Source organism: Saimiri boliviensis, chromosome 10 (genome assembly GCF_048565385.1).
Source record: "Saimiri boliviensis isolate mSaiBol1 chromosome 10, mSaiBol1.pri, whole genome shotgun sequence".
Taxonomy (NCBI): domain Eukaryota; kingdom Metazoa; phylum Chordata; class Mammalia; order Primates; family Cebidae; genus Saimiri; species Saimiri boliviensis.
The window spans coordinates 72,340,314-72,353,244 of record NC_133458.1 but is presented as its reverse complement, the minus strand read 5'-3'; the positions used below and the strand labels follow the sequence as shown (position 1 = coordinate 72,353,244).

The following is a 12,931-nucleotide window of genomic DNA, read 5'->3' as shown; positions in this document are numbered from 1 at the left end:
GTAATAAAAAGCAGCCATAGACATATTTGGTAAGTGAATGGACTGGGCTGTGTTTTAATAAAATCTTATTTACCAAAAATAAAATAAAATAAAATAAAATAAAATAAATTTAAAAAAAGGCTGCAGGCTGGATTTGTCATGCAGGCTGTAGTTTGCTGGCCCCTGGTATAGACCATGGAGAAGGCAAGAGGTACTCTCAAAGGAATAAGGAGGGATATATTTCTGGGACAGTGGCAAATGGGCAAGACATGATGAATTTTTTTTTTAGACGTTATACTCCCTTTTTCTAAATCTATAGACCCCATGATTTTTAGTGGACACCATTGGTGTTAGAAGTGGGATTCCAAGGGGACCTCTGATCTCTTTCTGACGCCTCCTGAACCAACACATCCTGCACTGGCAAGAGCTACTGCTAAGACTCTATTTCTAGTTACATGAATCAGTGAAACATTATAATGTATGAAAGAAACTATACATGACTATTCTCTGCACTCTACACAAATGTTAAAGCAAAAATAATTATATCAAAAAATAGAATAATGGTAGGATTAAAATAAGTCTGAAAATTGTTTGAAGAATAAAATTAATAAATCTCTAGCTAGTCTACTCAGAAGAGAATAAATACAGCTATAACTATGAATGAGAAAGGAAATATAGTGTTTGATATAAAGTGGATTTATTTTTAAGAAAAAAATACTACATAGAAGTCTTGAAAAAATTTAAAAATTGTTTAAAAAGTATGTTACCAAACATAACTTCTTAAGAAGTAGAAAACTTGATAACTACAGAAAAAATAATATTTTAAAAAAGTTTACTGCTAAGAATGCTGTTCTTAGAAATTCTGAGTGAGTTTTCTAAACCTTCAAGTGTGAGATTGCTCTATGTTTAAGAAAAAAAAAAATTTAGAGTGGTTTTAGGTTAGCAGCAAAATTGAAAGGAAGGCACAGAGAAACCCATGATAGGGTTTTCTCCTCCTTGTCGCCCAACACATGCATAGCCTCTCTCATTTATAGCATCCCCAAGAGAGTAGTACATTTGTTACACCTGATGAACCTCCAGTAACACATCATCACACCAAACTCATAGTTTCCATTAGGGTTTACTCTTGGTGCCCTACATTCCATGAGTTTGGATAGATGTATAATGACATGTGTCCACCATTATAGTATCTTACAGAGTATTTTCACTGCCCTAAAAATCCTGTGTTCTCCACCTATTCATTTCTCCCTCCCCCTACCCCCTGCCAATGACTAATGTTTTCACTGTCTCCATGGCTTTGACTTTTCCAGAATGTCATATAGTTGGAATCATACAGTATGCGGCCTTTTTAGATTGGCTTCCTTCACTTGGTAATATGCACCTAAGTTTCTTCCATGTCTTCTCATGGCTTGATAACTCATTTCCTTTTAGCACTGAATAATAGTCCATTGTCTGGATGTACCACAGTTTATTTTTCATTCATCTACTGAAGGATGCCTTAGCTGTTTTTAAATATTTGCAAAATTATGAATAAGCCTGTAATAAACATGTGTGTGCAGGTTTTTGTGTGGACATAAGTTTTCAGTTCCTTTGAGTAAATACCAAGGAGTATAATTTCTGAATCCCATGGTGAGAGTATGTTTAGTTTTGTAAGAATCCAACAAACTGTCTTCCAAAGGGGCTATTCCGTTTTGCATTTGTATTCATTACAGCAGTGAATAATTCCTGTTGCTCCACATCCTCATCAGCATTTAGGATTGTCAGAGTTCTAGATTTTGGCCATTCTAATAGGTGTGTATCAGTATCTTATTGATTTAATTTGCATTTATTTGATGACATATGATGTGGAACATCTTTTCATATGCTTATTTCCCACTGTGTATCTTCTTTGGTGAGATGTCTGTTAAGGTCTTTGGCCCATTTTCAAATCAGGTTGTTTATTTTCTTATTGTTGAATAAGTGCTTTATAGTATAACAGTCCTTTATCAAATATGTCTTTTGCAAATACTTTTTACCAGTCTGTGGCTTGCTTTTTCATTCCCTTGACAGTGTTTTGCAGAGCAGAATTTTTTTTTTTAATTTTGATGAAGTCCAGCTTATCAATTATTTCTTTGAGGGATCATGCCTTTGGTGCTGTATCTAAAAATTAATCACCAAACCCAAAGTCATCTAAAGTTTCTCCTACGTTATTTCTAGGAGACTTATACTTTTACATTTTATGTTTAGGTCTGTGATCCATTTAAGTCAAGTTCTGTGAAGGGTGTAAGGTTTGTGCCTAGGTTCACTGCATTTGGATGTCCTGTTGTTTCAGTATCATGTGTTGAAAATATTATCTTTTCTCCACTGTATTGCCTTTCCTCCTTTGTCAAGTATCAGGTGACTATACTTATGCGGGTCTATTTCTGGGCAATCTATTCTGTTTCACTGATCTCTTTTTCTATTATTTTGCCAATACCACATTGTCTTGATTACTGTATCTTTATAGGAAGTCTTGAAGCTGGCTAGTGTCTGTCCTCTGATTTGTTCTGTAGTTCTTTTTAATTGTTTCAAAGCACAGGGAATAAAATGAAAATTAACTTCATTTTTGAAAGACCATATATTTTGATGCCAAATGTGAACAAAGTTGAATAATGAAAAAAACTGGAGATACTCCCAGTTCTACATAAAGATGAGAAAACTCAGCAGTATATTCAGAGTACATTACAAAGTGAAGTTACTTTCAAGATTGAGAAGCAAACATGTTGTTTTGGTTTTGTGTCAGGCAGTATCCTAAGATCTGCTCATATATTCATTCAATTCTCACAAGAATAAATTAGGTTGGTCCCATTACTGTGCCTCTTTTACAGATGAGAAAGTGTTGAAAGATTAAGTAAGTTATTTTAAGTAACACATTGGTAAGGGCAGAGGCAGGCCCTATATCCAGGAAGTCTGGCTATGGAGTGACACTCTTACTTATTACTAGTGATATTGCTTTTTATGCCAGTAGATTACTGGAAGAAACAAGAGCACATATCTCAATAGTATTAAAAAAGATATGTACTAACATTCAGAATCCACTCCTGACTTAAGAAGAAAGTGCTTACACTAGGAGAAAAGGTTATGTTATTCTTAATATTATAAAGAATATTTATTACTATGGGGAAATATTAATAATTGATTATTGAGTGAAAAAGAGATACAGTGTATAAAATATGATTGTAATTAGGTTACTGTATAGAAAATATATTAGAAAGATATAGATTAAATTGAATAGTAAATAAGGAGATTATAAGTTATTTTGTGTCCCTTTGCTGGGCCTTTTGTGCATTTTCTGAGTTTATCGCAAAGGAATTTATTTTGTAATTTTAAAAATATATATGGTTAAAGAGCAAAGATTGCCAAAATAAAGAGAAAAATATGGTAGATCAAATGTAAAGTAAGAATTAGAAATCCCAAGTAGACATTCATAGAGTATTCTTTGAGTTTCTCCAACAATAAGAGGTTCTTCTGTGCCCTAGAAGTGGGGAGGGAATTTGTGGCACTATATGAAAAGGACAGTGCAAAGAGGGTGTGGAAGCTATGAAGGCGAGTACTAATTAAGTATGAATTCTTGACTTTGGTCTTCTCCAACAGGTGCTGAGAAAAGTCTTCATCACAGATCATCTTGAAACTGGTAGACTGGAGGAACCAGGTAAGAAGGACTCATTAATAACTGAATATAAAAACAATACCATGTAAGATTATTGAAAATTAGCAAACAATGGCTTGGCCAAATACAGACATCAAGTGCAGGCAGCATCTGCTAATTTGTTGTTCATTCATAGCCATTAGCTCTGTGACCCGGTTGCTCTAGAAGTATACAAATGAGTTTGCCTTCTCCTTGGAAGTTCGGGGAAGGTGAGGGTGGGTAGAGAAGAGGAGGACTGTTGAGTCAGTGAAGAAAGTCTGAATAAGTCCAAAAAGCAGAGGCAGCCCAAGGTGCATATCAGGAATCAGAATAACAATTAGCTAGAGTGATAAGAGGGAAGAAGATGATAGCTAGAGAAGGGGAGTGCTTGGTTCAAACAGAGGCCATCTGTCCATACCCAGTTGATTACCCAACTGATTTACAGGAAGCAGAACAGCCAGAATAAAGGACAGCCATCAGAGAGGTATCTCTTTCATCTTATGCAAAAGCACATTATCTTAGCATTTAAACTGAGAGTGAACTGGGCCCCTCATTATGCTTTGCCAAGAGCCCAATATCCTGACATTAAATGGAAAATAGAATCAAGCACATCATCTATTGGCTTAAAAATAAAGTTTATAAAGAAATATAAGGAGAAAAATAGGACTTTCTAGCAATGAGAAGCATCTCAGGGGAAAACAATTTATGTAATGAAAGTTGTTAAGTACATACACATGTTAAAAGCACTCAGACACCTTGCTTGTATTGGCTTTGGGTTATGAATTGAAGACTTCAAAAGCTTGGTACACACCATTTGAGTGCTTCAGAGCTGAAATTAGAAATGCATTCTATTTTTGACCAGGGATATGGGAAACATGTCAGTCTCTGTGTAAGGGTGAAGAATGCACTGAGACAGCCAGAAGAGACATTTAAAAATCTTTTTCTGGGTCTAAGTATACCCTGGCGACTTCATAGCTTCCTGATAGAAGCAACACAGTCATACATGCCCTCTCCACAACACATCACTTCCTCTGCACCACTAGCATAAGGACAATGTGGGGAACCAGGGACAGTGGCTAACAATAGCCTTAAACTCGTTTCTGACTCAGACACAAGTAGAATTTTGTATCATACTTTCTTTTTCCTTTTATTCCTCCTTCCACTCGGAGAATACTCCCTCAATTTTAAGGAGGTACCTCCATCTTCCACTGAGTCAGATGCAGAAATTCAGATCCTTCTCATGTTTGCAACATGCTGTATCAGTGGACTTTACCACGAGTAATAGACTGATCCAGTGAATCTCCAAAACCCACAGCAATAACAGGCACCATGTAAAACAGAGAGGAGTGGTGTCTCCACCCAATCCCAGTTCTGAAGTCTTCATTTTGTGGCTTATTTCACCAACCACATTTCTTTAAACTTAATCAGAAATAACCCTTCCCTAATTGGACTCAGACAAGCTACTTGAGCACTGGACATAAGACCCAGCAAGAATACAGGGCTGTGAACAGCTTATTATAATTTCCTGTGTTGATGGAGACATATACATGAATACACACACACTTTTGAGATCCTGGTTAGACATGTTACTTAGCTATTCTTTATTTAATTGATGAGTCGGCATTCCTGAGGGAAAAGGAAGGGGAGTCTCTTAGATTTTTCTCCATTTCTTACTTCACCGAAGAGCTCTTGGTGGTAAATGTGGGTTGCTCATCATGTCCTGTGGATTACTCCCACAGAGTGACTTAATGAGGTACAGATTCTGCCTTACCACTCTAGTAATGTTGCTCATCATGACCCAGTCACCATGACTTTCCCTTTGTCAAGTTCTTTTATTTTCAGAGTTTTACTCTGAAGCTCCGACTAGGAACCAGGAGTTATAAGCCCTTCTTTTGACTTCTCATAGGTGCTTTGTGCTCTGATTGGAACACTCACCTCACTTTACCTTGTGTTATACATCCTCCTTGACATTCTTATATTTCACACCTTTCTAGATGGTAGAACCTGATGCAATGGCAATAGTCTGTTGTATTGAATTGATTTAATTTGGTTTTGAGCCTAGAGGCTTGCTAAAATTGTTGGGTTTTCTTTAAAAAAGACATCAATTATTTTAATTAAAGAAGAGTATATTATGGAAAATTTAGAAAAATGTATAACTACAAATGGAAAACACCCATTATACTACCAGTTAGAGGCAGACTTGTTATATTTTTGAAGTATTACTTCCATTTTTTCTAAAATTTTAATCATTTACTTTTTTCCAATAAATTATAAATTATACCAAGGTAATTTATAAAATGATCATTCTCCCTGCTGATTAGAACTGATTTTAGCAAATTGAAGTATTTTTTTTTGTAGTGCAATTATTGGTTGAAATGTTATAATATTGCTTTTATCTGACAGGACATTAAATATTGACTATCCACTATGTACAAAACACTGTGCTATTTTTTAACTCTGCAAATACTTAGATTAAAAGGAGGTTTAAATATGGATGTGGTAATCCAGCCACATGCTTAATGCTACTTCAGTCCCCGCCATCATCTACCAAAAAGTTAGATTTGTTATTACAAAATACTAAAGCAAGCAATTGCTACCCTATATATATGTGTTTAGAACCATCATATTTTCTCTCTGTAAGCTCTGTCTATTTTTCCTATGACAATTAAAGGTGTTTTTAAATTCCTTCTTGCAGTATCTTAAATAGTGAGTCCTAACCTGGATGCATATGAGAATCAGCTGGGGTTTGAAATATTCCAGTGTTTGGGCCCTTCCCTAAACTAATTAAATCTGAACTACCAGGAGTGGATCCCAGGCAATTTTATTATTTAAAAGCTCTTCAGAAAATTCTAACATTCAGCCAGTAGAGTTACTTGGTGTTGAACAAAGCATTTTGTGTTTGGCCCTCCAGTAATTCAAGAAAATAAAAAAAAACTCTACACCAGTTACTGTCAAACTTTGCTTAGAAATTAGGGGACAATTAGAAGTATCAGGGCACTTTTAAAAATTCTGGGTGCTGAATTGGTAATGGGCAGAGCAAGATGGCAGAATAGAAGGCTCCACTGATTGTCTCTCACCCCCTGCAAAGACACTAATCTAACAACTATCTGCATTTAAAAAAGCACCTTTCTAAGAATAAAAAATTAGGTGAGCACTCATAGTACCTGGCTTTAACTTTATATCACTGAAAGAGTCACTGAAGAGGTAGGTAAAACAGTCTTGAATCACTGACATCACCCCTCCCTCATTCTGCAGCAGCAGTAGCATGGTGCAGAGAGCTTTTCTGCACACTGGGGAGAGGGAGAGTGCAGCAATTGTAAGGCGTTGAGCTCAGTGATGCCCTATTATAAAATATAAAAACTAGACCAAACTTAGACGATGCTCACCCATGGAGGGAGAATTTAATCCAGCCCTAAACAGAAGGTAATTGTGGATCCGAGCAGTCTAGATTTGAGTTCCTGCAAGCCTTTCACCATGGGCTACAGTGGCAGTCTAGGCCACCGGGACTACAACTCCTAGGCAAGCACAAGCGCTGAACAGGGCCCAGAGACAGTGACAGTGTGCTGAGTGGGGCACGTGACCTAATGAGACATCAGCCAGGGGAAGCAAAGGGAGTGGTGGCGTTACCCTTACTAACCCCAGGCTGCACAGCTTGTGGCTCCAAAAGATACCCCTTCCCTCCACTTGAATAGAGGAATAGGAAGAATGGGGAAAACTTCGTTTTGTATTTTGGATACCAGCTCAGCCACTGCAAGATAGGGCATCAGTCAGAGTCATGAGGTCCCCTTTCCAGGTTCTAGATCCTAGACAACATTTCTGTACATACTCTAGACCAGAAGAGAACCCACTGACTTGAAGGGAAGGACCTAGTCCTGTCAGGATTCATGCTAACTACAGAGTCCTTGGTCCCTGATTAACTAGTAGCAATAGCCAAGCACCACAGTGAGGGCCTTGGGTGAGCCTCTGACACTTGCAGGCTTCAGGTGATACTCGGCATATTCCCAGCTATGGTGGCTATGGGGTAAGACACATTCCACATGAAAAAAGAGAAGGGAAAAGTAAAGGGGACTTTGTCTTGCACCTTAGGTGCCAGCTTGGCTACAGGGAAATAGAGCACTAAGAGGACTCTTGGGGTACCCAGTTTCAGGAGTTGGCTCTTGGATGGCATTTCTGGACCTGCCCTGGGCCAGTGGGGAGCCCACTGCCCTGAAGGATGAGTCCTAAGCCAGGCAGCATTCACCACAAGCTGACTGAAGAGCTGTTGGGCCCTAAAGGAACATCAGAGGTGCTCTGGCAGTAGTCCCATGAACCTATGGTAGTGATGGTCACGGTGTGAGGCTTTCTCTTTTTGGAAAGGTATGGGAAGAGTGAGAAGGACTGTGCCTTGTGGTTTGAGTGCCAGCTCAGCTGCAGTGCATTAGAACACCATATAGAATTCTACGGTTTTTGCTTTTAGTTCTTGGCTCCCAGATGGCACTTCTGGACCTGTGTGGGGCTTGGAAGAACTCACCACCCTAAAGGGAAGAACACAGGCCTGGCTGCCTTTGCCATCTGCTAAGTGTAGAGCCCTAGGGTCTTGAGGGAACATAAGCTGCAGCCAAGTAGTGGTTATAGTAGGCCTTGGGCAACAGCCCAGTGCTGTGCTGGCTTCAGGTCTGACCCAGCACAGTCTTAGTGGCGCTGGCCACAAGGTTGCTTGTTCCAGGTGACTCAGAACAGAGAGAGAGGTTCTGTTTGGGAGAAAGTAAGGGAAGAGAACAAGAGTTTCTGTCTGGTAATCCACAGAATTCTTGACCTTTGGGAGTTTATTAAATGCAGTGAGGCAGTCTTTGAGTTAAATCTGCTTGGTGTTCTATAACTTTCTTGTATTTGTATATTGATATCTTTCTCTAGGTTTGGGAAGTTCTCTGTCATTGTCTCTTTGAATAAACTTTCTACCCCTGTCTTATTCTCTATCTTCTCTTTAAGAAAGTAACTCTTAGATTTGCCCTTTTGAGGCTATTTTCTAGATCCCATAGGTGTGCCTTATCCAAGACAATCAAGGCAGTACCTCTATGAGTCTGGAGGAACCACTGCATTATTGGGCATGGGGTGGCCCCTAAAGCAGATATAGCTTAGATCACACCACCCAAGTCCTTTTGAATATCTGGAAAGTCTTCCCAAGAAGATGGGTACACACAATCCCAGATTGAGGAGACTGCAATGAATACCTAACTCTTTAATGCCTAAATACAGACAAACATCTACAGGTGTCATGACTATCCAGGAAAGCATGACCTCACCAAATGAACTAAATAAGGTACCAGGGACCAATCCTGAAGAAACAGATATGTGACCTTTCAGACAGAGAATTCAAAATAGCTGTTTTGAGGAGACTCAAAGAAAATCAAGATAACACAAAGAAGGAAGTCAGAATCCTATCAGACAAATTTAACAGGGATTGAAATAATTAAAAAGAATAAAGCAGATCTGTAAAATGCAATTGCCATATAAATAATTCGTCAGAGTCTTTTAATAGCAGAATTGATCAAGCAGAAGAAAGGATTAGTGACGTTGAAGACCGGCTACTTGAAAATACAAAGTCGCCGGGCGCGGTGGCTCACGCCTGTAATCCTAGCACTTTGGGAGGCCAAGGTGGGTGGATCACCTGAGGTCAGAAGTTCAAGACCAGCCTAGCCATCATGGTGAAACCCCATCTTTAAAAAAAAAAAAAGAAAGAAAGGAAACCACAACAACAAATAATAAAAAGCAATGAAGCACACCTATGGGATCTAGAAAATAGCTCAAAAGGGTAAATCTAAGAGTTATGGCCTTAAAGAGAAGATAGAGAAAGAGATAGGGTTAGAAAGTTTTTCAAAGGGATAATAACAGAGAACTTCCCAAACCTAGAGAAAGATATCAATATCCAAATACAAGAAGGTTATACAACACGAAGCGGATTTGACTCAAAGACTGCCTCATGGCATTTAATAATCAAACTCCTAAAGGTCAAAGATAAAAAAAGGACCCTAATGGCAGCAAGAGAAAAGAAACAAACAACATATAATGGAGCTCCCATATGTCTGGCAGCAGACTCTTCAGTATAAACCTTACAGGCCAGAAGAGAGTGGCATGACATATTTAAGTGTTGAAAGAAAACAAAGTTAGCCTAGAATAGTGTACCTGGTGAAAATATTCTTCAAACCTAAAGGAAAACTAAAGACATCCCCAGACAAACAAAAATGGAAGGATTTCATCAACATCAGACCTATCCTACTACAAATGCTAAAGGAAGTACTTCAGTCAGAAAGAAAAGAACATTAATGAGCAATATAAAACCATCTGAAGCTGCAAAACTCACTGGTAATAGTAAGCACAAAGAAAAACAAAGAATATTGTAACACCGTAATTATGGTATGTAAATGACTCATATCTTAAGAAGAAAGATGAAAAGATGAACCAATTGAAAATAATAACTAGAAGTTTTCAAGATATAGGCAGTATAGTAAGATATGGATAGAAACAATGAACAGTTGAAAAGTGGGAGAATGAATTTAAAATGTATAGTTTTTATTCATTTTCTCTTTGTTTATGCAATCAGTATTAAGTTGTCATCAGTTTAAAGTAATAGTTTATAAAATACTATTTACAACCCTCATGGTAACCTCAAACCAAAGAACATACAATGGCTACAAAAAATAAAAAGCAACAAAATAAATTTATCACTGAAGGAAAAAATCCTTCACTAACGAAAGGAGGAAAAGAGAGAAGGAATAGAAGACCACAAAACAAACAGAAAACAGATAACAAAATGGCAGGAATCGTTCTTATTTATCAATAATCACATTGAATGTACATAGACTAAATGTGCTCAATGAAAAGACCCATTGATCTATCACCCACAAGAAACCAAATAAAGACGGCTAAAAAGACACACATAGACTGAAAATAAAGGGGAAAAAAGATATTCCATGCAAATAGAAACCAAAAAAAGAGTAAGAGTAGCTATACTTATGTCAAACAAAGTAGACTTCAAGATGAAAACTATAGGAAGAGACAAAGAAGGTCACTATATAATGATAAATGGATCAATTTAGCAAGAGGATGTAACATTTTAAATATATATGCACCCAACACTGGCACACACAGAGATACAAAGCAAATTTTATCAAAGCTAAAGAGAAAGATAGGCTCCAATACAATCACAGAGACTTCAACACTCCACTTTCAGCATTGGACAGATCTTCCAGACAGAAAATCAACAAAGAAACATTGGACTTAATTTTTAATATAGACCAAATGGACATAATAGATATTTACAGAACATTTCATCAAATAGCTGCAGAATAAACATTGTTTTCCTCAGCACATCAATCATTTTCAAGGATAGACCATATGTTAGGCCACAAAACAAATCTTAAAATGTTTTACAATATTGAAATCATATCAAGCACCTCCTCTGACCACAATGGAGTAAAACTGAAAATCAATAACAAGAGGAATTTTGGAAACCATACAAATGCAGGGAAATTAAACAGCATGCTCCTGAATGATCAGTGGGTCAATGAAGAAATTATAAGAAGGCAATTGAAAATCTGCTTGAAACAAATGATAATGGAAACACAAAATACCAAAACCTATAGGATACAGCAAAAGCAGTTTAAGTAGCACTGCTTCCACAAGGGGTTTCAGCTTTGTAGCTTAGACCTAAACTTGGAGACTTGCTATTTTGCTTATAATCATAATTTATGTAGTAGGGAGCAGTGACAACACTAGGAAGTAATTCCAAAGATTTATTTCAAAAAAGCACCTTCAGGAAGACGCATATGCCTGCAGGGATATCATTTCATTTCTTTTGCTCTTGCTGGCTTTATCTTTACGTTATTGTAGTTCTTTCATTTATTTTGTTCCTGGTCTTGCACATGTTTGGTGACTGCAAGAGGTTAAGGGAAAATATGATGCTAAGTGAGATGTGGGGTAAGTGAAAGCCTTCATGCCCTTAATCTAAAAGTGAAATGACACCCTAATTATAAAAAGCGAATTGCTTGTAGCTGTGCTGACACCCTGAGGTGTGGGAGGAGAAGGACGCAGTAGCCACAGTACTCACCTCAGCAGGCTAGCTCAGCTTCCTGTTGGAACAATGGGATTCCCTAATGGCAAAATCACACCTGAGCCTCCTCTAATACTCCAAAAGCAGCAACCTCCTCATGAGCACTGGGAGTTGTTCTTCAAGAAATGTAGAGTCCCGATAAATAAAGTTTTCATTTAGGTTGAGTCAGTCACTTAGCACTGAAGCAGCTTTCTAGATATAATAGGTATTTTTAGAATTTGGATTAATTCCATCAGCATTATGGCTAAGAAATGGGCTGAACAATAGCTATTAGAAGATTACCTAAAAGTCTTCGAGGCTTTCCCCTTGCTTTTAGAATCTCCCTATCTCCTCAGTTGCTGCTGCAGGTTTGTCCTGTGCACATGTGACTTGTGTAAACACTACACCTTACATTCCTTCATGCTCCCCACTCCCAAACACACACACAAACTGGGAATCCCCTGCACCCCTTTTCTAAGTGTGTCTCTCTTAACTAACAGTGGAATATTGGAAGGGGACATCCTGAAAGACTCAGCATAATTATTAATGTAGCTAATATTTGCCAGGTCCTTTCAATGTGCCAAGGATTTAATGAGCATCATTTCATTTCATTCTCATAACAATTGTCTGAATTCAGTATTATTATTATCCCCATTTTATAAAAGAAAAAAACTAAGTAACTGACCTAAAATCCCACAGCCATTCAAAGTCAAGCCCAGCGGAAGGCAAACCCAGACCTTCTGTCCCCAGAGCCCATGCTCTGCCCCACTACACTAAAATAGCTCCCTAAATGAGACTCTCCTGGCAAAAATGGGGAATTTAAACTTGGCTTATTACAAAAATCCTAAGCAAAAGATTTTAGACTAGTACAATGTATTCCCATATATCTACCACCTAAATTTATCAACCATTAACTTTTTGTCTTATTTATTTCATTCACATTTATGCTTACTGAGTCATGTAAAAGTAAATTTTAGATCTTCTTATATGTCACACCTTTAGTAGATAGAATGGTGGTTTCAAAAATGTATAGCCGTGCCTTAATCTGCAGAATCTATTAATATTACTCTATATTTTAAAAGATGGAACATTACCTTATTTGGAAAAGGGGTCTTTGCAGATGTAACTAACTTAAGAATCTTTAGATAAAGAGATCATCCTGGCTTATCCCAGTGGGCCCTACATCTAAGGATAAGCTTCATTGTAAGAGAAAGGCAGAGGGAGATTTAACATACACA

General features: G+C 37.6%; 1 non-coding gene across 1 annotated transcript in view; it reads left to right on the top strand.

Moving 5' to 3' along the window:
- Positions 1-12,931, top strand: part of LOC101052283 (SEM1 26S proteasome subunit) — a 258,040-nt gene that overhangs the window by 62,266 nt on the left and 182,843 nt on the right. The window contains exon 4 of the transcript XR_012512125.1: positions 3,592-3,649. This is a non-coding gene — a transcript (SEM1 26S proteasome subunit). The remainder of the gene's footprint in view (positions 1-3,591; positions 3,650-12,931) is intronic.